The sequence below is a fragment of the Triturus cristatus genome, chromosome 4_1 (assembly GCF_964204655.1).
Source record: "Triturus cristatus chromosome 4_1, aTriCri1.1, whole genome shotgun sequence".
Classification (NCBI taxonomy): domain Eukaryota; kingdom Metazoa; phylum Chordata; class Amphibia; order Caudata; family Salamandridae; genus Triturus; species Triturus cristatus.
The window spans coordinates 836,752,356-836,776,950 of NC_140585.1; positions in this window are offsets into that span (position 1 = coordinate 836,752,356).

Here is a 24,595-nt window from a genome sequence, read left to right on the forward strand (position 1 = left end):
TGCATGAAATACTCGAAATTTCTGTCTGATAAGTCAAGAGGTATGATGCAAACCAGACTACAGAGCCTACTCACAAAGAGCTCTATCTGGTATAATAGCACACACATGTCCTATTTTCTTCTAGGGATAAAATAATGTCTACAATTATGTTAAAATGAACTTTGCCTACATTTGAAAAAATGTATGAAACTCTTCATACTTCAAAATAGGGTACCCTATATGGTTGCACAAAGGCATCAAGTCATGCAATACTTCATAAAGAGGTAACAGCATTGACATGCTGTAGTTACATTTCCAGTTCAACATAGGTATTTCTAGGTGTTGTGCCTGGCTGATTGACATTGGCTAACCATCAACAACCTATGGGAAATCCTTGAACTTAAGGCTTTTATGCAAAAAGTAGCCATCAAACGGTTTCTCATTTTTGCACCCCGATCCTAGCGCCTCTCTCCAATTCATTATAGTGTATCCATATCTGTGGAAAAAGGGGAATACGATACTCACCATGTAGGCCCCTTCGTGTAGATGAATTGAACAAGGGACAGTATGCTGTAATTATAACTTATGCATTGAAGTGCTTCCATGTCACCAGCTAGTCCATTCAAACAAATAAATAAATACCTTTCCACTGCAGATGGACAATCACCACATCACATGATTTGTGCACCATCTTAACAAATTCAGTGGTGCTAATAGTACGCTTAATACGGGCCTGGGTCCCTGTTTGTGCAACACTAGCCCAGCTGTTGGTGAGTGATGGAAGTGGCAACAAGACATAGGTGTATACACTTTCCAGGGAAAAAACATATCACCTGTGTCAGTGGTTTGTGTTCTTGTGGTTTCTGACTTCATCATCATCATTTCACATTATATGTCTGTAATCTGTAAGCAGATATATGTATGCCCATGTATGCAAGTAAGATATACTATAAGGTGTTTAATAAAAACAGGTTTGTAGATTCAAGGACATCTATTGGGTTGATTGGTTGGAAACTAAAACACACTCAGCAAACAACCACGTTTTGCCGACTTCATCTGCCTGGAACTGTGCTGCTATCAAGGACTATTAAGGGCCCTGGAACCCCTATCACGTGTTCCACCCGGGAAATGTGCATGCATGATATGCCTCATGATGTTACTGATGACTTGCACATTGCATAGAAGCTGTCGTCGTGTTACAAGATACGTGCAGCCCAATGACCTAAACGTGCAGGAAATGTGCCATAGCATAAAGCCGCTGAGAGTCACGTTGCCACGTGTGCAGGGACTGTGGCATGGATTTGTGTCACAGTGTGTGGGTGCAGATGAAGTTCCACTCATTTCACATTCTAGAACTCTTCTAGCTCGCTCTCCGCAAATGTCCCAGAAACCTTTCACTCTGAGTGGCGACTTCGGTGTTATTAGGAGCATTGAGAATGACCGACTCTACTGGTGCTCAGGGAGCCTCTATGGTATGATGCTTGTATCCAGAAGGAAGGCAGCTTGCGCTGCATGTGTACAGCCACATCTGTAACACCTTCCAGTGGTCACTGCAGAGTACCCTTCTAAAGATGAACGTAGGTCACTGCCATTGTGGAACATTAGTTTTGATGTTGAGTGCAGGTGATGTTCTGTTTATATACTTTGAGGGCTGTTCGAGAAGTGCATCTGTTAATGGTTGCAACGTGTATGCCAATCAAAACCAGCAATGCTAGTGGGGGAATCCTGTTTTTTTTCTCCTGGGCACCTCTTTTCCAGGGTCATAGTGTGCTCTCTTAACTATCCTACGAACCTATTACTCCCTTGGTGTAAGTAACCCCTGCAAAGTTACAGGACCGTACATTTGTGGTCACTATAAAGTCGAAAACGTGCGTCTACACCAATTAAAAAACTGGCGGTGAAATGTACTCGGCTGTCAGGTGGCCGTATAATTTTGTGTGAGTTTCAATCCGTGAATGCTTATGGCCTATTTTTACTGACTCCGATGCACATAGTATATTTTACAGGACCAGCTGGGATCACCTTATACTATCATCTGAAGCTGGTGAGATGATGTAAAACTGAGATGAAACTGAACGTCCGGTCCCGAAAATTCATAATTGGCAAATGAACACGTAGCAAAGCGTCTCTGCTAATGGATTGACTGTTGTTTACAGAGCAGAAGCAATAATGTCTGTCATATTCTACATATGTAAGCCTTTGCATATCTGTATTATGACCCGTGATTCTCAGAAACATGCATGAAAGCCACAATCTAATACTAGTGGCCAATGTATGCTTTGTATATGCGTGTGGGTCAGTGGTATCTCACCAGACATGTGAGCACCTACAGAGGACATAATAGATTAAACCAGAGTTTAATTTGAGCTGGTGGCTTCTGATGTGCGGTGCCAGCACTTAAGTTTCAACACCGGGGTTAATTACAGTCTTGCACATGTTGCTGCTGTTTATCTAATTCTGAGATGAGATCAACAACAGTTTTTTTTATTAATTCAATATACATTTAACATGACTAATTCCTGCACCTCGAGACACTCTTATAGCGTTGGGCGCCTGGAATAGTCTAAATTGTCACTCTTGTAGGAGTGTGATGGTTAGTAGTTGTGTTTGTGGTGTCATGGGCAGCGCTGGCAGGGGCAATGGGTGGTTCAAGTTGCAGTGGCCTCCTGACGAAGGCTATGATAGGTTTTTTGTACACGTTAAACACGAGATAAAAAAAAAATCAGAAGAGTTCATTTGATGAATGTGCCCATTTCCTTATTTTCTCAGCTATGAGCATAGGTTCTGCCAGGACACTCTACAAAAAAAGAGTTTTGAACAAGAAGAGGGGTGTGGCTAGTGCACGATTTAACTCCTGCAATTGTATATGTTTCCTGACCAAGCAGGAGTTATGATATCCAAGGCAAGAGCCTTAGTAATCAGTTGAATACAATTATTATGATAATTTAACAAGATTACACAAAGTCACAAATTCAGGCCAGCTTAGTAGAGCGCAGGCCGGCTATAGAGACTCAGTTAAGCCAGCTGACCAAGAGTACCATAAATCCTGGTTGCGAAGAGATGCAAATTCCTCTGTCAAGGATGTGTTGTACAGCAGATACAATGCGAGGCCCGGGCAAAGAGATGGGTCGTGCAGTGGTGGTTCCGATGGGCTGTGTTGGGCAAGGCAATGTCCTTACATGGAGATGAGTTGCGGAGCGGCGGTTCCAATGGGCTGTGACGGGTGATGTAAAGTCTGTGTGTCAGGGAAGTCTATGCAGCAGAGGCAATGCGTCGAGCAGCAAAGGCGATGCACCAGTTCTGCAGGAGATGCCCTGGCTCACAGAAGAGATGTGTCAGTTCTGTTGGATCCACATATGGGCTCGCAGAGCACCTTCAGGCCCCGTTCCAAGGGTCCTGGACTGGGATGGCACCCCTTAGGGAAGGCAGTACTCACAGATGGCAGAGTCCAGATGCTGGGTTCAAGGTTATTCAAAGCCTGGTATGTCCCTCAGGCTTTTCAACAGAGGCCAGCCAACTAGCCCTTGGAGCCACTCTGGTGTTCTGGGGTCATAGATGCAGGTACATTTCTTCTCACCCAGGCTAGAGGGCAGCAGAACAGCAGGGCAGCATTCCTTCAGTGCCAGAGTCCATCAAAGGGGCATTCCTTTCAGCAGCACAGCATTTCTCATTCATGGAAGAGTCCACAGGTCCAGCAGTGTACTGAAGAGTTGGGTCTATGGCTTCAACATTTGTACCTGATGCTAGCTTTCATGTGGAGGAAGCTTCTAGAGGTTTTCACCAACCTGAGGTATAAGGCATCCCCTTCCTGTCTGTCCTGGACCCGGATTGTCTGAAGTCACAAAAGACTAGTGTCAAACCCTTTATGAAAGTGCTCAGGCAGAGCCTTTATTATATGCCATTGTGGTAGGTGACAGTTGCTCCCCTTCATTAAGCCAGAGATGGCCCATCCTTCTAATACTCATCTTCCCTTTGTCTCACTGTCTGGGAGCAGCACACAAAGACCAAGGGCTAAACCTAGTCATGATCCTCAGGAACAGGTTGCAGGCACCAAATGGTTAGCACAAGAAAATGCCAACTTTCTAAATGTTACATTTTCTGTTTGTGATGACAAATCCAACTTTACCATTACATAGAGCTTTAAATTTCAATTCTTCAGTATCCAAACTCAACCTATCAACCTGCTCCCAATTGGAAGCTACAACTTAATAAAGTAATAAGGTAACTCCAATGTTATCTCATGGGACAGGTAGTCCCTGCAGTAGTCAAAAACTAATTTAAGAGCTTTTCACTACGAGGACATGTAAAACTTGAAAGTACATGTCCAACTTTTTTAATACCTGCACCATGTCCATTAGGCTGTTTAGTACCTAGCCTGCACGTGCATTATAAGTATTAAAAAGTAGGGTTTGGGCTTTGCAAAAGGTTTATTTTGCCAGGTGAACATTGCAGTTTTAAAACTGCACACACAGGATGCAGTGACAGGCCTGAGACATGCTTAGGTTTATATCTGTTTTATTGGATTTCTGAAAAATAATTAAAAAAACACATTCACCCCACCTACATCCAGAGGCCAGTGAGGCATAATATAATGTAGGGAGAGAGATAACCTTTAGTGGAGGAAGATGAGGAGGTCATTAAAGTCTGCAGAGGGGGTATAGGGTAGCAGATAGGAGAGTAATGTCCAGGTGAAGGGGAGGGTGCTGCTCGGTGAGTCCTGCTGCCACTTGGCATCTTGTCCATAGTCCCGGGATGAACTCGGCTGTCTATAGCTTAGTTGCACTAGCTCACTCAGCATCGTTTCCTGAGTGTATAAATTGAATAATCCATAGGTAGGCAGGGCAAGACAGTTCCCTAGAAGTCTTGTGCCAAGAACTGTATGCATAGAATGCACGTCTTATCAAATTGTAGCAGCTTGTATTCAATGGCATCTGTCCTTTTCTCCATGTCGATCAGTCCCCAAAGTTTGAGTAGCCAGTCAATGTGCATGGGAATCCTTTCTGTGTCCCAGTTGGACAGAATGACCAGTTTTGCTGTACACACGACAAGCATAATGGCTCTCCCCACTTCTGAGCGGAGGGGGTATGTCAGAGCAGAGGGAGCCCCAATAAAATATAGCTGGGAAATGTGGGTATATCAGTCTCATACATTTAATTAATGTCTGACAGAATGTCCACTCAATAGCACTGTAATTTAGGGCATTGCCAGAGAATATGGGTCAATGTACCTAGACATCTGCAGTTTTAGCAACAGCCATCATTTCTGTCTTGCGTTAGCTTAAGTAAGGCCTCTTTCACCAAAGCATTATATGCAGAGGTGCGGGCCTTTATGGAGGATCTCTGACCACTCCTTGGGGAAAAGGGTCACATTCTATTCCGACTGCAGCTGGGCCAGGGATTTGGCAGTGGTCATCGGAGCATTTAGGAAAGCATAAAAGTCAGAGGAAGACACTTATCCATGTGTCAAGTGTGTAGCCATTTCTCAAACAGTGTGAGAGGCCTGAGGGCACAGGTGGTGTTGCGTCCAGTAACGGTTGGCAGGAAATGGCAGTGGAGGGGCAAGGGTGGCTAGGGGGAGAGACATTTAAAACATTATTTAAACAAATACCACTTACCTTTTCGGTATCCACCGCCTCTCCTCTGTCTTGTTCAGCTTCCTTCTTCCTGCAGTCCTGGCAGCAGGAAGCACCCGACTTCCAGGCTCCCCTGAGTCAATCACAACTATGCAATGCAGCATTGTGACCGGTCTGAGCACTGTGGTTTGGAACTCAGACGGGGACAGGGAGGTTTTGCATTTTCCTCACCAGGCTGTTTAATGCAGCCTTGTGGGGAACATACAAAGTGAGCATGACTGTTTGGTCAGCCCATGAGGGTCGACCAAACAGTCATGTGCACTTAGGAAGTGTGCAAACTCCTCCTCCCCCTATGCCATCAGCTTCACTCACCCTAAACCAGCCCAGCAGCTACAAAAAATAAAATGATAATAATGACGTTATTATTTTATTTTCACTGCTCTGCTCTGAGAGCAGTGGGGCGACGCTCTTCCGCCTTAGTAGAGGAGCCGTCCCTGTTTGGGTCACCCAATGTCGAATGGCAACGCAATGCCAAAGTTCTTTCTGTGCATGGCAACCCATAGTCAGAGCTGAGTAGCTGTAAGTTCACTAAGCCCTGGTGGTCAAATAAGTCCCCCGCTCTCTTACAATTAGCTTCTTCCCATGGGAGATACATTGTTCCTCTCATAGCGGGGTAAAATCAGGGTTTCTCATAATGGGGATTTGTGGCGAAATGTGGGTGGAGAGCTAATTCATCAGTATAACTCTGTCACAGGTTCCCATTTTTGCCCTCACTACTGGTGAGATATAGACCTGTGGTGTTCGGTGTTTTTGTGGCAACTAAGGAACTTTCTAAATGTGGAGCCCCGGAACTGCCTAGCCAATGAAGCACCTGTGTTTTTCTGAGAGTGCCCTTTTCCATTCCATCAACACACAAAAAAAAGGGGAGAGAGGTAAAACTCCTGTTCTATCCTCCCTGTAAAGCTCATACTGTAACCACAAAACAAGGAAAGGGGGGGGGGGTGGTGGAATAGGTGGCCAGAGGTATCACTTGTCTCTTTTCAAAACTTTGAGAAAATGTGAGGGTTGTTAAAAAACTGCCCTCACCCACTAGGTAGTGACATGCTTCATCATAGGGCTGATACAACATCCCTGTGCAGACCAACACCATGGAATGGAGCAAAGGGAGGGGAGGACACTATAAACATAAAAGTGCTGGCATCTTTACAGTCAACAAAAGGACATTGAAAGGAAAAGTCTAAAACCAACTCAGAGATACCCTACATCAAATTTTATTCCTGGGTTCCCTGGATAGAATTAAAAGATAAAGAGGCGGAGATGGTCTAGGGGAAATTAGGGCCCCCTCCTCTCCTATGCTGCTCCTATGTTGACATGTTTTGGCCTTTACCTTCGACTATAAATGGTAGAGCGATCCCTGATCTGTGTCTCTCCCTTTCCTGGTAAATAACCAAATCTTCAAGGGAATGTGCGTGTTTCGACATGATAAGTGTTACTACATATAATGACCTGGCTTGTTAATTTCTGTGTAGAGACTCTCATGTGTTACTGAAACGACAAGCACACCACATAAATATAAGTACAAACCAATACAAAACAATACAAGAACCTACGTTTTCAAATGTCATTTAAAAGCACATACGTGTAAATATACGCACACATCTCTTGGTTAAGGTTTATAGGGAAGACCACCTCTATATGTTATACCTTAATCCCTGTGTTTAAAGGCGTAATCAAGGAAATTTCCTAACTACCAGCTGCCACAGTTATAGTCACTCATCTCTCAAACTCCCATCCAATAAGTGAGTGGGAAGGCGATAGTTTTGATAAATTAATCAAAGCAAGGGTAAGGTCAGATGGTTTCTTACCAAGTTTCATCGGTACGGTTGCTCAAAATGGAAGGCAAGTGGGCGCATCCCCCTGTAGTTACACTCTGTATAAATAACCAAAAAACAATTCATCAAGCAGATTCTCCCCCTCACGGTAGAAATCGAGAGTAGTGTGTACTCTCCCTGTATGAATGTACCAATCAGTCACAAAATGAATTGCGTTTGTTCATCGATAGTGCTGTTCAATATCAGAAAAGTACCCACGTACACCACATCACACTTGTTAGAGCAAGGCGATGAATGATCATGCTGTCAAGCAGAGAAAAGTCACTCTCAACGCTGTCTCTAACCCCCTCTCTGACCAGCTTGCTTCCTCAAGGTTTTGGATACCACTTATTCTGTGCCTCTCGCCGCTCTGTGCAGTTGCACCAGTGCGGTCTATATTGCTTTTTAACTCTGTCGCAGTCCCACGAAAATTGAGCACTTCTGGGTTCCGGACAAGGCATTTCCATCTCCCGGACTAGGGTGTAAACTAGACTGTCAACTTGACACTATTTTTCTCACAAAGTTCCTCACTTCCTTCGTGAGTATTACTATATTCAGTCAATTGTGCAAGGTTTCCCTTTACGGATGGACTAAGTGCTTGCTGCCATGTGTATGAATGCACTGTCTACAATTAATGTCCATTCTATATACTATCATTTATTGGACTGCACCATTATCTTTTATACTTATGTTAGTGATAGGTATTGAGGGCTGTTCCATAGATAGGCGGGTGGTCAGATGGTCATATTATTTTATACGGGTTGTCTCAAGTGGAAAATAGGTTCTACAGGGACTGCAAGATATTTTTCACTCTCACATCTCAATCATGGGCAAGAGTGAGGGAGATGTCCCTATTACCTCACCATTGTTCAGAGATTGCTCAGCTGATGCCAGGGGGTCTTATCAATGAGGCCGTTTTCGTCACTCTGAATCCTATAGACCCATTTCTGCTCTCTTAAGAGGAGTATTGCCTTGATGTCTCTAGTATTTTGGGGAATAGATGGTTTGTCCAGTACAGTCCAATGAATATCTCCTACCCTATGATTTGCTTCTAGAAAGTGTGTAATTAGTTTTGTCGTAGTTCTTTTGCACTTGATGTTGCTCTTGTGCTCTGTTATCTGCATTTTTACCCTAAAAATACGGATAACAGAGGAGTATTGCCTTGATGTCTCTAGCATTTTGGGGAATAGATGGTTTGTCCAGGCCGGTCCAATGAATATCTCCTACCCTGTGATTTGCTTCTAGGAAGTGTGTAATTAGCTTTGTCGTAGTTCATTTGCACTTGATGTTGCTCTTGTGTTCTGTTATCTGTATTTTTACCCTAAAAATACGGATAACAGAGGAGTATTGCCTTGATGTCTCTAGCATTTTGGGCAATAGATGGTGTGTCCAGTACAGTCCAATGAATATATTCTACTCTGTGATTTGCCTTACCCTAAAAAGGGCGGAAACAAAATGTGAAAGACTGATAAAAAGAACAATATATGAAGCCCACTGGCCAAGAGCCCATCTATAGCCTACCGGAATTAAATATCAGGTTACTTACACTGAACTCTGACATTTTAACCTATTGGCAAACTTGTAAAATAATATATGATGTTTCCTTTTTTTAAGATTTTTTAAGATTAACTTTTGCCAGTTATCAGACATTGTTATGGAATCTGGACGTTTTAGTTGTAACCTACCTACACTTGGTAATTGTGCATTCAGCTGTCCCTTTTCCATTCTTTGTCTTAGGTGGCACCATTCAAATGTTTAACACTCCTACGTCATTATATAGGGGCTACCACTTCAGTGACTACGTGGAGTATTTTCCGAATCAAGGAACATTTTACAATTTAAATTGCTGCTTTTCGGCACCGACGAGTGCATTTGGGGATTCATATTATCAGAAGACCAATTTGCAGATTTTATTGTCATGGCAGTTGGAGTTATTTATTTGTATGATTCTTCATATATTCAGAATGTTATGTATGGTTTTACAGGACGTACAGGCTAGAGGCGACTTCTATTTATTGCTATCAAACTGAGACCAGCTAAATTATGCGCCACAATTTAAAATGTTTGTCTCTGCTGAAAGACAACACATAGATATGAGTGCGTACTCCTGTAAAAGAAAAGGAGGAGGAATGATTTAACTTCTAAGTGGACATTGTATCGGTGTTTAACAAAACATTGCTTTAAAAATTGTTTGTTTTTTTGGAAAACAGAGGGAAATTACACATAATCGACGGTGAACAGATTTGACTTCTGCAAGGAAAAAAGCATAGCTCTGTAGAGTTAGCATACAGAAAATACCTTTAAATCTGCTTATTCCATAGTAAGTGCTCTCAGGAACCCCTTCCAAAATTAACTGTCTAGTGTTTGGTTTATCAGTTGGCAGTAGCTCTTCTTTACTTTTCACACCACACCGTAAACAAACCGTTTTTCATCATTTTACATTTTTAAAGTCAAAGTACTCCAAATACCATGCCATAATGCAGTATGACAGGGAGGATAAGACAGTCCTTCTTTAGGCAGAATATACATTTGTCAAAAGTGAAGGCAGACATATTGTTATATGTTCGCACACACATTTATGTGGTAATAGTGCACATTTTACTAGAATTAATTGGTTGTTTAGGCATAGCAACAAATTCCCTACAGTGACGCCCATCAGCATAGGGAGGGAAAGCACGCGTGGCCAAGCCCAACCACTTCCCTTCCAGCCCAAAAATGAAATCCAGATGTGAGAAACCCCCAGGTGGGGTTAGAATGCCAGGCTGCCTAGAGGCCCACCCAACCTTCCACCCAAGTCCAAACCCACATCAACAGTAATTAGGACCCAGCTTTCAATCCTTTATATGGTGTCATATATTTGTCCATCCTAGATATTATTTAGGGTTTTTCGCCACAGGACGTGGAGGCTACTGGTGCTAATGCCCTCCCCCCATCCTAGCAGTGTTTTTGCATGGATAATGACCCAAGAATACTCTGAATAAAAAGGTAGGTCACCTTGTTGGACGAATGGACCCCATCATTCTCAAATAAGTCATTACTTTCCAATTACAACAAGCTGTGCCTAATTGTGAATATAGGGTGACGGTTGAATAGTTTCTCCACTGACCTATTTAATTTCTTAGCAGAGAAGTTTACTGCTTTAGGACACACATTGTAGCCCCATTAAGCACGAGGGCTAATACCTGACCAGAATATTGTTGTCTGTTGCAGCTTTCCGTGTAGCCTACCGAGTACTCTTACTAACAACTCCAACACCTGCCTTGCCCCCAGAGAAACCACATCATTTCCCCCAATATGGATGACCAGTAAATCAGGTTTCTGCATTACCTCGAAGACCTTCTGGAAACGTAAGAGCATCTGATCTAACTTTAAACCCTCTATGCCCAGCCCAAGGTGCTCCATGCCTGCTGTTTGCCCTGAGCTGCTCCACGCTGGATCATGAAAACGTTCTGCTGCCCTGCTTATGAAACAATGCCCATAGTAACACACAGTGCACATTAGTTTGGGCGATGCCCCTGTGAGGAGATCAGGGAGAGACTATTATAAAAGAAGCATTCCGATTTACATGGCTGTCCGTCCCCCCACCACCTGTGCTGCCCCTTGCTAAACCAAATGTCGGCGGATATGGCGCTCAAAACATCTCGACTCGAGCACCCCTCTGCCTGAATGTCACTAGAGCACAATCCCGTCCCTGATGCAGATGTAGCAGGCCCAATCCTCAATGAATAGGATGAATTACCTTCCGTGATGACCACCAGTTTGGCTAAGGCCAATTGACACACCTTAGTAAACTGGAATTGAGTCAATGGAGATCCATCCTCATGTAGCAGTAGGTTTGGATGAAAGTTCCCCCATCTGCAATTGCAGGAATTTGCTCGCTAACATGACTGGGCAGCCAAGAAACCAGGGGCAGTGGTCAAATGGGCCCATGTCCCTTCCCTTGTCCTGTCCATCCTTGATCTCTGAATGTACAGGCTAAGTTCGTTTAAGCTTGTGTCTGCCCACTTCACTCCTGGGGACCTGCGAGGGTGTGCTCCAGCCTCTTACTCTGAAACCCTAAAAGCCCCAAAGAAAGCTAAAGAATATGCCATGCCAAACAGTAGTGTCTCGTAAGGAGAAGTACACTGTGGGCTTCATATGTAGTAGATCCCCCAGCCTTTCAGTGACTCTAGGGCGCCTAGAATTTGGACACAGCCTACTCCACCCCTGCTTCACCCTTCTCACTAGAAATACCTTTGTTGGCTCCCGCTTACTTCTTAATTGTGTGACAAAAGAGATAGCTGCTAACTGCCTCTTAATCCACCCAGACGATTTACCTAATCCCTTCTAAATCTGAATGGATCTGAGGATATTTCCTGAAATAAAAAGTGTTAGCTTTTCTGCTTCCAACTATCCAGATAGGAACCTCTGCTCTACCTTTTCGTATGCCTTCTTTATTCTCAGGTTGGTTGCTGCTGTGATCAGTTCCGGGAAAATCGGGTACCAAGTCTCCATAGGACCTCCTGGAAAGAAGTCTTCTTCTGCTCTGCATCCGGCAGTAGAGCCCTAAGTTCTGCCATCTTGAAAAGAGACAAGGCATTAGCAGTGGTACTATCTACCCCTCGAACATGCTTTCCCATTAGCTGAATGTTCTGCTGTAAGCAGAAAAGGACTAACTCCTTGAGCAACCTTATCATGAAAGGGCTCTGTGCACTCTGATTGTTAATGGCATTCACTGCTGACATGTTGTCAGACCAAAAAGCTATCTTTCAGGCCCAAAGATTCATCCCCCAATCATAATGGCTGTCAGTATGGGAAAAAACACCAAGAATGTTACATACTTTTGTATCAACTGTAGGTTGCACCACCTTACAAAAGAGTCCAAAGAGAAGTAAATATACGAATGTCCGTCCAGTGTTCAGAAAAATCAAGAGTTCTTTATTCTTCTTAATAGTGATAACAATTATATAGCAAACAGCCAGACAGCCAACGCGTTTCATTCTACACAAAGAACTTCATCAGGGCTAATAAAAGAACTATATCCAGCCCCAATCCGACTCAGAAGAGTAAATATATAAATGGCTGATGTGCCAAAGAGTGTCCGATACCACGTTACACAGCCAACAGGTTATTTAGTAAAATGTGCAAACGTTCCATACTTTGTCAGGCCCCTTTCATACTGGTGTAGTGGCCACCGTTCCATACACCACTTATTCTGAAATATTGCCCGAACCCTACTCTGCCGGCTGCATATGTGTATAACTCTAAGTCGGCGTTGGAAGTGGCTGGATGGGGCCAAATTAGTATCCTATTGAAATTCTGCAGGAAAGTATCCCAAATACCCATGTCATCCCCTCCCATCCCTCCCTCCCATCCCCTCCTAAAAAAAGCTGGAGCCGATGTGTCCAATCTTGCCAATTTCAGACCGATATCCTTGCTACCTGTACTTTCCAAAGTGCTGGAAAGGCATGTCAACACTCAATTATACCATCTAGTGGAATCTTCGGGATTTTTGCATCCATCCCAGTCTGGCTTCCGTGCCCACTATTCCACTGAGACCGCCCTTCTCAGGGTAACGGAAAGTTTAAGACACGGTATCGACCGCGGGGAAACATCTGCGCTCATCCTTTTGGATTTGAGCGCGGCGTTCGATACCGTGTCCCATTCCATTCTTTTGAACTCTCTTCGATCCCTGGGATTGGACGGTCCGGCTTTGGCTTGGATTGCCTCCTTTTTAAGTGAGCGCACCTTCCAAGTCTTTTCCACGAAAGCCACTTCTTCCACCTGTCCATCGGCATATGGCGTTCCTCAGGGGTCTATACTCAGCCCTTTGTTGTTCAACATCTACGTGAGACCCCTGGCTTCTATTGCAGAAGACGCCGGGCTGACTATTTTTTCATATGCCGATGACACTCAAATTGTTTTCTCCCTTCCCAGCAGTGAGAGCAATGATATTTCGGTTCTGAAAATTGGGTTGTCACGTATAGCCGAGTGGATGCAAAGGCATCTCCTCAAGCTAAACGGTGACAAAACCGAAATTCTTATTTTTGGGAAGCAGAAAGACCTATGGGGCCCGCAACACTGGCCTAGCGAGATGGGACCTCTTCCTCAGCCATCTTCTGTGGTCCGCAACCTCGGTTTTCTCATCGACGACAAACTCTCCATGAGACAGCAGGCCACACAGGTGGTCGCCATTTGCTTTACTATTCTGCGATGGCTCCAGAAAATTCTTTGGATGCTGCCTCTTGCCACCAGGAGAACCGTTGTCCAGGCGTTAGTAACCTCTCGCCTGGACTACGGAAATGTCCTCTATCTTGGTGCCGATGCGGCCACTGTAAACAAACTTCAGGTTGTTCAGAATTCAGCAGCCCGTCTTCTCTGTAATATCCCTAGGAGACTATCGGCCACTCAGGCTTTGCGCGATCTACATTGGCTCAGGATCTCCAGTCGCATCAACTTCAAAGCTATATGCTATCTCTTTAAAATTAAGCAGGGTTCGGCCCCGAAATACTTGCAAAATCTGGTCCAACCTTACAAGCCAAATCGCACACTTAGATCCTCTGCCAATTGCGACTTTGTTATTCCCCGATTCAAGCTTGCAAGAATGGGAGGACGGGCCTTTTCCCATCTAGCCCCCAAATACTGGAATGCGTTACCCACCACCTTGAAAACGGAAACCAATTTTTTCACTTTTAGAAAAAAATTGAAAACTTTACTTTTCCAATGATTTGCATGCCGCCTTAGTTGTATCACGGTGCTGTTTTTGAGAGGTCTGTTTTCTTCTTGAGTCTATCCCTTCACGCCGGGAAACCCATTGCGGGTAGCTGTTGCGCGTTATAAATTTAAATAAATAAATAAATAAAAATCCCTGACTTCTTTGGACAGCCTTGTGTAATGATGTTTGGCCTTCAGCCTTTACATAACCCTGGCAATGTTCTTGGAGAATGGCCTCCCCATTGGGATGAATCATGGAGCACAGTTCAGCTGCCCGATCAGTACCTACAGTTGATGCAAGGCAGTCTTGTGGGTTTTCAAGTAAGCGTCCAGTGTTCCCTGAAATTGGAGCACCTTTTTCCTGTGTAGGCTACATGTACCATTGATGGAATCAATCTCAATTCCCAGGAAGGACAGTTTGGTGGTTGGGCTCTCCGTTTTATCTGAAGCTAATGGGACACCCAGAGCCTTGGATAGGGATATTAAGCCTTGCAGATTGTTGTTACAGATAGGAGAATCTGGTGGACCCAGAAACAGGAGGTCTTCAAGGTAGTGAACTGTTCTATCTGAACCCACCATTTGCTTGACTGCCAACTCTAGGAAGTGGCTAAAAATCTCAAGATGTGCACAGGCAACGGAACAACCCACAAGCATTCACTTGTCCATGTGAAATTTATCATTGAAAGTGAACTGGCTATAGCTTCTTCAAATGAAGTTTAACTCACTGTGCAGAGCCCTGGGCCAAGGTAATTGTTAACGGATGACCCTGCGGGGTAGGAGTGATTGTGAATTAAGCAATATTTCCCTGTATCTTTCTTTGGTACTAGCCCCAAAGGAGAGCATATTTAACCAGGCACTGGTGGAGCTTCAAAGGGGCCTTCCACCCTGCCGAAGGACAGCTCTTTGAAAATGTTATCCCTAGCTATAACTGGGGCAGACATTGCAGTTGTTTGGTTTCTTGGTGGGTGGGAAGCAGGAATGGCCTTAGAAGGAATTTGTAAACCATCCCTAAAGCCATAGTGCAAAGTCCAAGAATCCTTCACCTTCTTGTATTTACTCAGCAGGTGAGCCAAAACATGCAATTTAATCGTTGAGTGCGCTTTTTCCAGAGGAATACTATTATTGTTTTGGGGAGTGCTGCTGTTCGCCTTTTCTGTGTTTCCTGAAACACTTGACCGCAGGGTGACCCTGCATTCAGCAAAATGAGCATGAGTGTTTAAACCGGCATGCTGCCCCCTTTTAACAAGTTGTCTTGTTGAACTGCCAACAGGCAAGCCTTCTGTCACTATAGTCTTTTTGGACATGAATGGAATGCCCATACCTGGAAGATCCATTCCCTGACTGAATCTCAGCAAACCAGATGTTGACTTCTCTCTGATCCCATGTATTCTCTGGCCTGTTTGCCTTCATTTGCCTGAATTTGGTATCATAGCAAATCCAGGCATTGTTAGAAAAATCACAAGAGGTCTTGTGCATCATGGAAAGATGAGCAAATAGCTGAGGGGACAATAGAGGGAACTTCTTGCAAATAATAGATGCGTATATGGAGAACCCTGTGACCCAGTTCCACTATTGTCATATCAACCCAAACTCTCTTTGCTTTTACCTCACCATCCTTACCCAGCTTTCCTTTCTCAATTAATAAAAGAGAAAATATATCACAGAGCTCTCCTTTCCATATCTTTTCCCGTATGTCACAGGGGACATGCCATGTTAGGGATCCTGCTGCCTAAAGTGTAGGGGACCCACTTCCAAAAATGATGGGGTGGTAGTTGGAAGAATTGGACACATATGTGCCCAGTACCACACCAGAGGGTAGCTGAGGGGGGGAGAACTTACCTGTGGAAAGGCCCGCTGTGGAATGTTTGGTAGCCCCTCTTGGTTAGGCATCCCTAATGCAGCTTGATGCTGCTGCGACTGAAATGTGCTGGCTACCGACCTCAGTGCCCACCCTTGTACATAAGATGGCCCCCCACTCTCCTGCATAGCCCACACTGGCACTGCCGGAATGGCTACCTGGGTAGCTAAGTATGGTGCCGCCCCATTCTGTGCAGTTAGAGCAACATTTGCTGGTGTACCCAAGCTGCTTGCAGGAGCTACGAAGGTGCCCAGCCCCGGGGATGACCCTACTTTTGGTCCTTAGTGCATAGGCCTCTGCCCATTGATTGGCCCCTTGATGGCCCTGTTGATTGTGTCACAATCATACCCAAATTACCCTGCCAACTATCCTGGGTAGGAAAACCCATTCTGATTTGATAATCCACTGCACTGAAATGAGCATTTGCTAGCCCCCCCATGGTGGAAGTCATGCACTTATGTGATTATCCTAACAGTGCCCCCAACCCAGCATTATGAATGCTCCCGACGCCATGGGGTGCATATGACTCCAGGAGAGCAGGTTCTGGGGTACTGCCAAGGCACTGTCCTGAGGACTTCTCTGTTGCTTTAGATGAGCACTTGTCATGAAAACGCACAAGCACTTTATGCGCTCTTTTCAGGGGTCTGCGATCGGTGTACTCTGGGGACTATGGGGGTGACTCAGCAATCCTCTGCAGTATCCGATCCATTCTGTGTGATTGCACTGACTCCTGCAACTTTCTCACCAGGATAAGCTGTTCAACTCTAATGGCTTCTGTGGATGAGTCCGGGACCTGACCCCTCCGGCTTCCTGTGTGAAGAGCACATTTTGGGGGGCATGCTAAAAAACTGCAGAAAGATGACCAGTGTTAGTTATGTTATGATTGTCCTTGAAGCGGGGGTAAAGGAGATTGGTCAGAAAAGGGAGACCAACCCACATTTATCAGCCATTTGTGTAGAAACAGATTCCCACCAGTACCAGGTCCCTAACCAACATGTTTTACCTCCCAAACCACTAGATGTAAACCCATTAAGAATGCGTTAATGCCGCAGACATGGCGCAGGTACTCGCCTACACTTGTATTTCCACAAGACCTGGAAATTAATTTACCAGTGCAGGCCCACTCAACCGCAAACATCATTACCTTTTTGGTCCACCTACAAAGTGCAGGAAACTTGTCCAGGATGACTCCTTAATGACGCTGCAGGACTGGAGATAGACCAATAGGCTGGTGCAACACTTTCTCTCCAACACTACTGTATGAAGAGATGAAGGGACATTAATGCTTGGAAATGCACTCGTGCATTGAACTGATGGCCCGTTATAGCAAAGTTGCTGAATTTACCCTCCTGAGTCCTGTGTCAGTTATAGCAGCCTACATGTAACCCCTTGGGCAACCAACCTGGCCTTCAGTAAGAGGAAGGGGAAAACTGTAGCCAGCATAAAAAAGCCCCCCTTTCCAAGTTACTATATATCAGCATGAAGGAAGAAAATGTGTCTATTGGAGAACAGTGTTTTTTAGCAAAAATGCAATCTCATGCTAAGCTGCAAAGCCAGAGCTAATGATTATGGCGTTGTGCTAGAAAAATACTGTAAGCTACTGAAATAACTTGATTGGCACATCCTCGCATAAAACGCATACATTTATAGATCCCCAAACTGTACAGAATATTATCCGTTTTGAAAAAAAGGGTTCCGGCACTGCCCGCCAAATATAGGAGCCCATAAATCAGCTGGTCAGTCGGAAACAAACTGAAACTGAAAGCATCCAGATGATACAAGAAACCCAATCTTCTACTGGGCCTACATGGAGTTAGTGGCTCAAAATAATGATGTACTGATTGCTGCCTGCCTTCCTGAGAAAAACACCTGGCAAAAAAACCTTGCCATCCTCTGTGCCTCACAAGTCACAATTGCTCTCATGCATGGAAAACACCAACACCATCTCCCCACAGTATCTTGCTCGGTCAAGGTGCATCTTTTTTATCATGCTCATTATTTGGAGTTTCCTGGCTTATTCTGGATTCTTTCCCTGTCTTGTGACTAGTATGAATCAGGTGGTAGATTTATGAACTTCTCGAGCTTCCTGCTTTGCTCGGCTGCCTAGCAGAACGTTTTTGTCGGAGCAGAGAGAGGGGTCAAAGGTGTTTGAAAAAATAGACATTTTGACATAGCATCACAGAACAGGAGTCTGCTTTCGAGTTTGGTTATGCAAGTGAAGGACGCAAAAAGTTGTGACGCAAACGAGGAGGAGCCACAGCCGCGGCCACAGCCTGCCGCCGCAGCCCGCCGCCAAAATCCATCCGCAGCCATAACCCCTAAGCAGTCAAAATATTGCCAATGTTGCTGCTATTTCCCCGAAAACAGCCCATGCGATCCACAGATCCGGAGGCCGCGGAGGCTGAGGGTTGTGGGCTGCCATTACCACCACTGCTGTTGTTGCTTCTGGCAGATCCTTGATCCCTAAGGGTTGCCGGTTTCCAGAGTGTGAAGACTAGTGGGCGAGGTACAAAGTGCGGTTGGTGCGGTTGGCATCGGAGGCATGTGTGGTGTGCGGTGGGTAAGGAGAACACTTAAACCTATCACCAAATCACTTTAAAGTGAATGTACAGTGAATTAAAAGAAGAGAGCAGTCTGACGTGCAGAGCCGTAGAGTGATAGCAGAGTCAAAGTGAAGGTGGACTGAACAATTGGCCTGATTGGCCTGAAGCGGAGCGGTGAGCTGAGGTGGTAGAGGGGGGCTGATGGGTTCAGAGGCAAAGGAGATATCATGGAAGCCTGTTGCCCCACCCCCCTCCCTTGTGGCTTAGCCTTGGTTTTTGTCTTTGTTTTTGCCCTGTTTTGGCCCTGTTGTTTTTTTGCATTCTAAGCACTTTTAAGCATATTGAGCATCTGAACTTAAGCCTTTTAAGGCCACCAAGACTTCAAACATCCAGGCCGCCCAGCTGCTGGGATTGCTAGCTAAGCTGCTAAGTATTCAAGCAATCAAGCAATTAAGCAACTAAGGACCTAGGATTCAGTCTATCCCGTCATAATTCTGCCACAACCTCACAAAGTTCCTATAAAACCTTCAACTGTAATTTGTCCTTGGTAAGGAGATCTATTGGAGGTATGCAGGAGCTAGAGGGTGCCTGTTGTGTATAACTGCAGTGAACTCTGAGCACTGAAGATCTTTCAAGACAATAGTGCAGGCTACTGGAGACATGCGTGGCTCCCCTTCCTGCGCCTTCCAGCGTCTCTCTAAGCCTCATAGCCCAGTGCCGGCAGCCAGCAATTCAATCTGTCGCCCAAGCTCGTGAGATTGCGAGATTGTGTATTGTACGTTAGAGAGTGGAAACGCGGCACTCAGCGCTCGGTGCTCAGTGTAGCATTGGAGCCATTGGAGCCATTGGAGTCATACTTCTCTGGCTGTGCTGGCCGGCCTGGCTAAGGGACTTGTGATATAAGAACAAAGGTATGACTGCAAAAAAATTACGCTCTGGCAGATTGGTGTACACAAGAACTTGCAAAAATACTAGAGCTAATCCTCTAGGAACAACTCACTGCAAATAAACTTTTTGAAGAGTTTCAATACTATTCCTTCCTTCTCTCCTAAAAAAGAAACAAGTTTAAAATCAGTAGGGATGTTGGAGTCTTTCCAAAAAGAATATAAAGATCATGTAGAGGCTAAAGTAATTCCTGGAAAACCACTACCAGTAGTACCCTCCATACTACCGTCTATAATCGGGGGATCATGGCCTACAGATCATCAACACTCGGAATCTAGGGTGGCTGACTCCTTGATGGCAAATCTAACCATTCACTCCCTTGTAAATGGAGTCTTTGAACCCGAAGGAGTTTCTCAACCAGTCCCAAAAGCGGGAGAACACATAATGAAAGACTTTATGTTACCTGACATGAATTTAGATCAGTCGCATAAGATGTCTCACGCTCATAATCTAGAAGCGTCCAGGATTCTTATTCCTACCACTTCCCTTTCCTCTAAGGATCATCCTGTGAAGCTGCAACTGTTCAGTAGTACACCTAGCGGAACAAGCTTATTAGACTCACGGGGTTCATTATCTCCTGAACTATCCCCAAACTTTCTTCCTTTAATTAATAATCCAGAGTCAAAAATGTTGATGTCGAATCGTTACTTTGCCTAGAAAGAGTGCTGGCTACCATCCTATCCCAAATGGAGAAATCAGTAAGTAACTCCGACTCTATTTTGGACTCTGTTTTGGCCCTGACAAAGTATATAGCCTCTGAACAAAAACTATTGCCAGGAAAAGCTTGCATACGTCCCTTAGTATATCTAATCCAGAGGAGGGAACTTCCACTCCCCTTCTTTCGAAGGAAGACTCCGACAAGCTATACTCTACTCAAATCGACTCTTTTCCACATGTTAAAGGGCAGGACTTTGGCATCCAGGCCGGTAAGCCTTTCTTTAGTAGAAATAATTAAACCAAAATAAAAGAAAACGAAGATATACTTGATAAGTTACACTCTACTCTACAGCAGCTCTTCGACTCTGAGTCTTTAGCTACAGTGGTTGTACTTATGTTCTGCCCACAAACTAAGACGGAAAATACAAGATCAAATACAATTCAAAAGGTTTTCCCTATCTTACTAAAAACTGGTGTAAATTCCTCAAAGCAGCCTATAGAGGAAGGTCTTAAAGTTGGATGCTCTGCTATTAAGGAAAAAGCTATCAAGAACAAAAGTAACAACGCCTGTAAGAAAAAAATGAAGGAAAAAAGAGAAAATTGCTGAATGATAAATACAAAATGTCAAAACAGTTACACTTCAACCCTAACCTTATCCATAATACATCACCAAAGCTGGATTTCAATGTTCCGAAGAAAGAAGATGGATATACAGAGTACAATCTATTGGGTCCTTGTTCTTCCTCTCTGAACTCAAGTGTACCTATTAAGCATACCAATGATGCAGTGTTCCTGCTATTGTTCAGATTATTTTGAACCCTAATGCTTCTTTATTTGCTTCCTGTCTAGGTAATAATGTCATTTATAATTTCAATAATAATATTTCTGAGGTATCTAGCCTAGGTAATAACTCCCAGCCTGCCCCTTATAGCTTGGATTTTTTGTTTATTTTTTACCATGAACTATATATGAATAGGACCTTTTTGTTGGGTTGCTTCGCTGAAATTTTGGGCCTACGGATGACCAAAAGTAATGACATAGCTCTGGTTGAGGTTAAAAAATATAACAATCTTAGGGGTGCAAGAGTAACATTTGCATCCAAAGCTATCTCCCACCTGATAATGGCACACAGCGATAAACTACGTTGTTGTGGCATTGATGTTCTTTTACCAGAAGTGGAGCTATCTTTAAAAAAAGTGCCCAAAATAAGCCGCCTAATATCGATTTAGAATCCTCCGCAAGAGGCATACCTTTTTCGGAGAAAGAGAGTACTTTGCAGGTTTTCCTCGGTAAAGAAGGTAGGAGGGTTTCGCTCCATACAGAGAAATGAACTTGTCATGCAGCGCAGCAAGTCACCTTGCTGTGCTGCACTGCATGACAATAAAAGGACAGGCATGATCTGTATTTAAGGCAATATGGTGCATTCCTGCCTTTTCCCTTGCGCTGGCGCCCTTTTGACAACCTAGTGCCAACGAAGGTACCATCACACCACGGTGCAAATGTGTCTGCATTGCATGGCAGATTATTTTTGTTAAAGAAGGGGCACATCAAACAATCCTGAGAGGCATGTTCCTCTATCTATGATTTTGTAGAATGCAAAAGACATAGAAAGAGGAAGTAACGAGTAGAAATAAAGATATTTTTCCTCGTTACCCCTCTCCCGGGAAGGCGTATCTTTATGGCGCATTCCCCAGTGTACCAGTTCTGGTAATTCTGGGACTGCGTCAAAAAATATGGGAGTTGGTTGGAAATATCCACACAACGTCAATGGAACACATCGCTTGTGCATATTAAGGCAAGGCAGCGATTTCCACTGCGCAGCACTGCGTTGCTTTGCTCAAGATTTATAGAGCCACTGGCCTTGCGTGGCTTCATCAATCTCACTTAAGGTTTGCGTAGTGCAAACACTACACCAAAAGGCTCGCAAATAGGCTCCCAAAAGTCTTTCCACAGTCCCTATATGCTCTACCATTCTTTTGTTCAGTCCCTCCTTTCAGATATCGAATTGTACCATGCCTCTCCTCCAATTTTGAAAATCAGGTGTATTGCACTTTCCCAAATCTCAGGCTATATTTCTATTGGCCACCTTCAGCCCTAGGCTGTATTGTGCCCATTTCTATCTTGGTGCAGTTTGGCACCCTATTCCCACAACCCCTTGTGCTGCCATGTGGGTCTGCAGTTCTGTCTGGAATCCCAGCAGCTCAGTAAGATCTGCATGCACCTTCACCCAGAAACGGTGCATTGTGGGGCAGACCCAGATTATATGACAATTAAACTGAGAGATTTTATCAGTATACGCAAGTTAGGTTACCAATTAAACTCACTGGGTCAATTCTTTACCTATTGTAAAATACCTTGTATAATCCCCAAGCAGGTTTGGATGCACTCCTCCCATTGGAATAACAAGTTAGCACCTTTCATATTTCAGCACTGAAATCTAAGGGGCTTATTTAGATCCTGGTGAATATCCAAGTGGTTTGCCAGGTGGGCAGAGGATATACCACCACTTTGACAAATAACTATCTGCCCTTTTTAGATCCCTGCCTGAATAGAAGGGGTATATATATTTTTTTAAAGGGAGCCTCTGCCACAGTGTCTACCTTTACAATGCTGAAGGTTTGCAGAGCCGGTGCCATATTTAGGGCACCCACCTGGCAAAATGTTTTTCAGAGGAAATGAATGGCCACTACACGAAGGACATTTTCTCCCTGTGCATTTGGGCAGGGGCGGTACCTGCTTTTGAGCGTTGGGGCACTGGCACACTGATATTTTGGCCTCACCTGAGCCAACGTTTCTATGCATATTAATGTAAGTTTTATTTTAAAACATTGACTGCAGGCACTTCATTTGCATGTGCCCGCGGCAGTCAGCCTCCAGCCGCTGGCTTCAGGGGCTGTGAAGTGGGTGGGGTTTGATTGTGATCGACTGTACACCACACACATACACTGGAGCGGTTGAGGGCAGGGCATCTCGGGCCAAAGTGCGTATGTTGGAGTGAACAGCTACCTTTCTCCAGCAAACACAAAGAGATTAGGGACGGAGCGCTGAAACTTTTCAGACACTCATCCCCAGTCACAGATCTGGGTTGAATCCATCTTCGTTCTTTAGCTCACTTCGCCACCCCAGTTCAGACTCAGCCATATGCAAATCAGCCTTGCTCCTGTCCCTCATGGGAACAGTCCAGCTCGAACTGCCAAGCCAGGTGTTCCCTTGACCGGAAACAAGCATCCTGGGACCGGTTTCGGGCTAACACCCCTCATCAGCCCGGCTAGCTTGAATCCAGTGCCAGAGTGAGCAAGGGACCCACGTCATGCCTTTCTCCAGCCAACCTGACATGTGCACTGGCGCCCTCTCTCCACTTGTACATTAGGGATTGGGGTTTGATCAAAACCACAACTCCCGATCTCCTAATGAGCGGTGAGTTTTCCCACTCGAGCCAATCCTTGCGCTGCTCTAATGCTTATGTAACAGCGAGAGAGCAGTGGCTGAATTGGCTGCCAGACATGGTTGGCAAATGAGAGCAGATCCACCCGATTCCCAGCCCTTATGGATTGGAGTACATCAATTAGTCTGTGAGTGAGTGATTCAGGGAGCTGGGTGCTTGATTATGTGCAAAGTTTCATGCCATGTATATTTACTGGGAGTTGCGATGTGTTTATATGTAGTGTTTAGTTGTGTACACAGTTTCAGGTCGGCACAGCGCATGTAGGCACCGCATGATGTGCTGTTGAGGCAAGGGGATCGTCTTTAGACTTTGGAAAAGAAGCCTTAGGATGCTATTCACTAGTTTGTGGAAACACATACGGACTGTTATATTATTGTGTCGCATAATGAGATGTGATTGGCTAATTTAACTCGTACGCACAAAGTGAACTGTCATTATTTGGCGTGCCTACTTACTTAGGGCTGCTTGTTTGTCCTAAATGAACTGAAAGTTGCATTGTAGGTGGGCGATAGCTTGTAATTGCAATTATTGTTTTGTGTATCAACCGCCTGTAAGGTTAGGTTGGAGGTCCCCATTTTTGGCTTGCCCTCTTTCCTTTCAAGATGCATCTTTGCTGGTCCCTTTTTGCAATGGGAACACTAATCTCAAGTGTATGGAATTACTGACACTTATCAAAGGTGGGACTCTTCGTAAAGATGCTACAGCACATAATGCAGAATAAGACCCTACACGTAGTGTTTAGTGTAGGTGCTAGACATTTGCACGAGGGCTGCCCCCTAGCCCGCGCCCTGTGCCTGACAGATGTGCAAGTCATCCTTCCACATTTCTTGCTAGAGCACTGGCAGCCTTTGATTCCTTCAGTACAAAAACAGGGCATAGCAAGGCTTGGCGCATGCGCCAAGGGTATTCAACATTACAAGTTGTCATTCACACTAATAGTCTAAGTCCCAGTTGTGTGCTCTTACCAAAACTGTCACTTGGTAGGAGGGTCTCGAAACTGCGCCGAGGATGGAGGGTCTAACCTTCACCCAT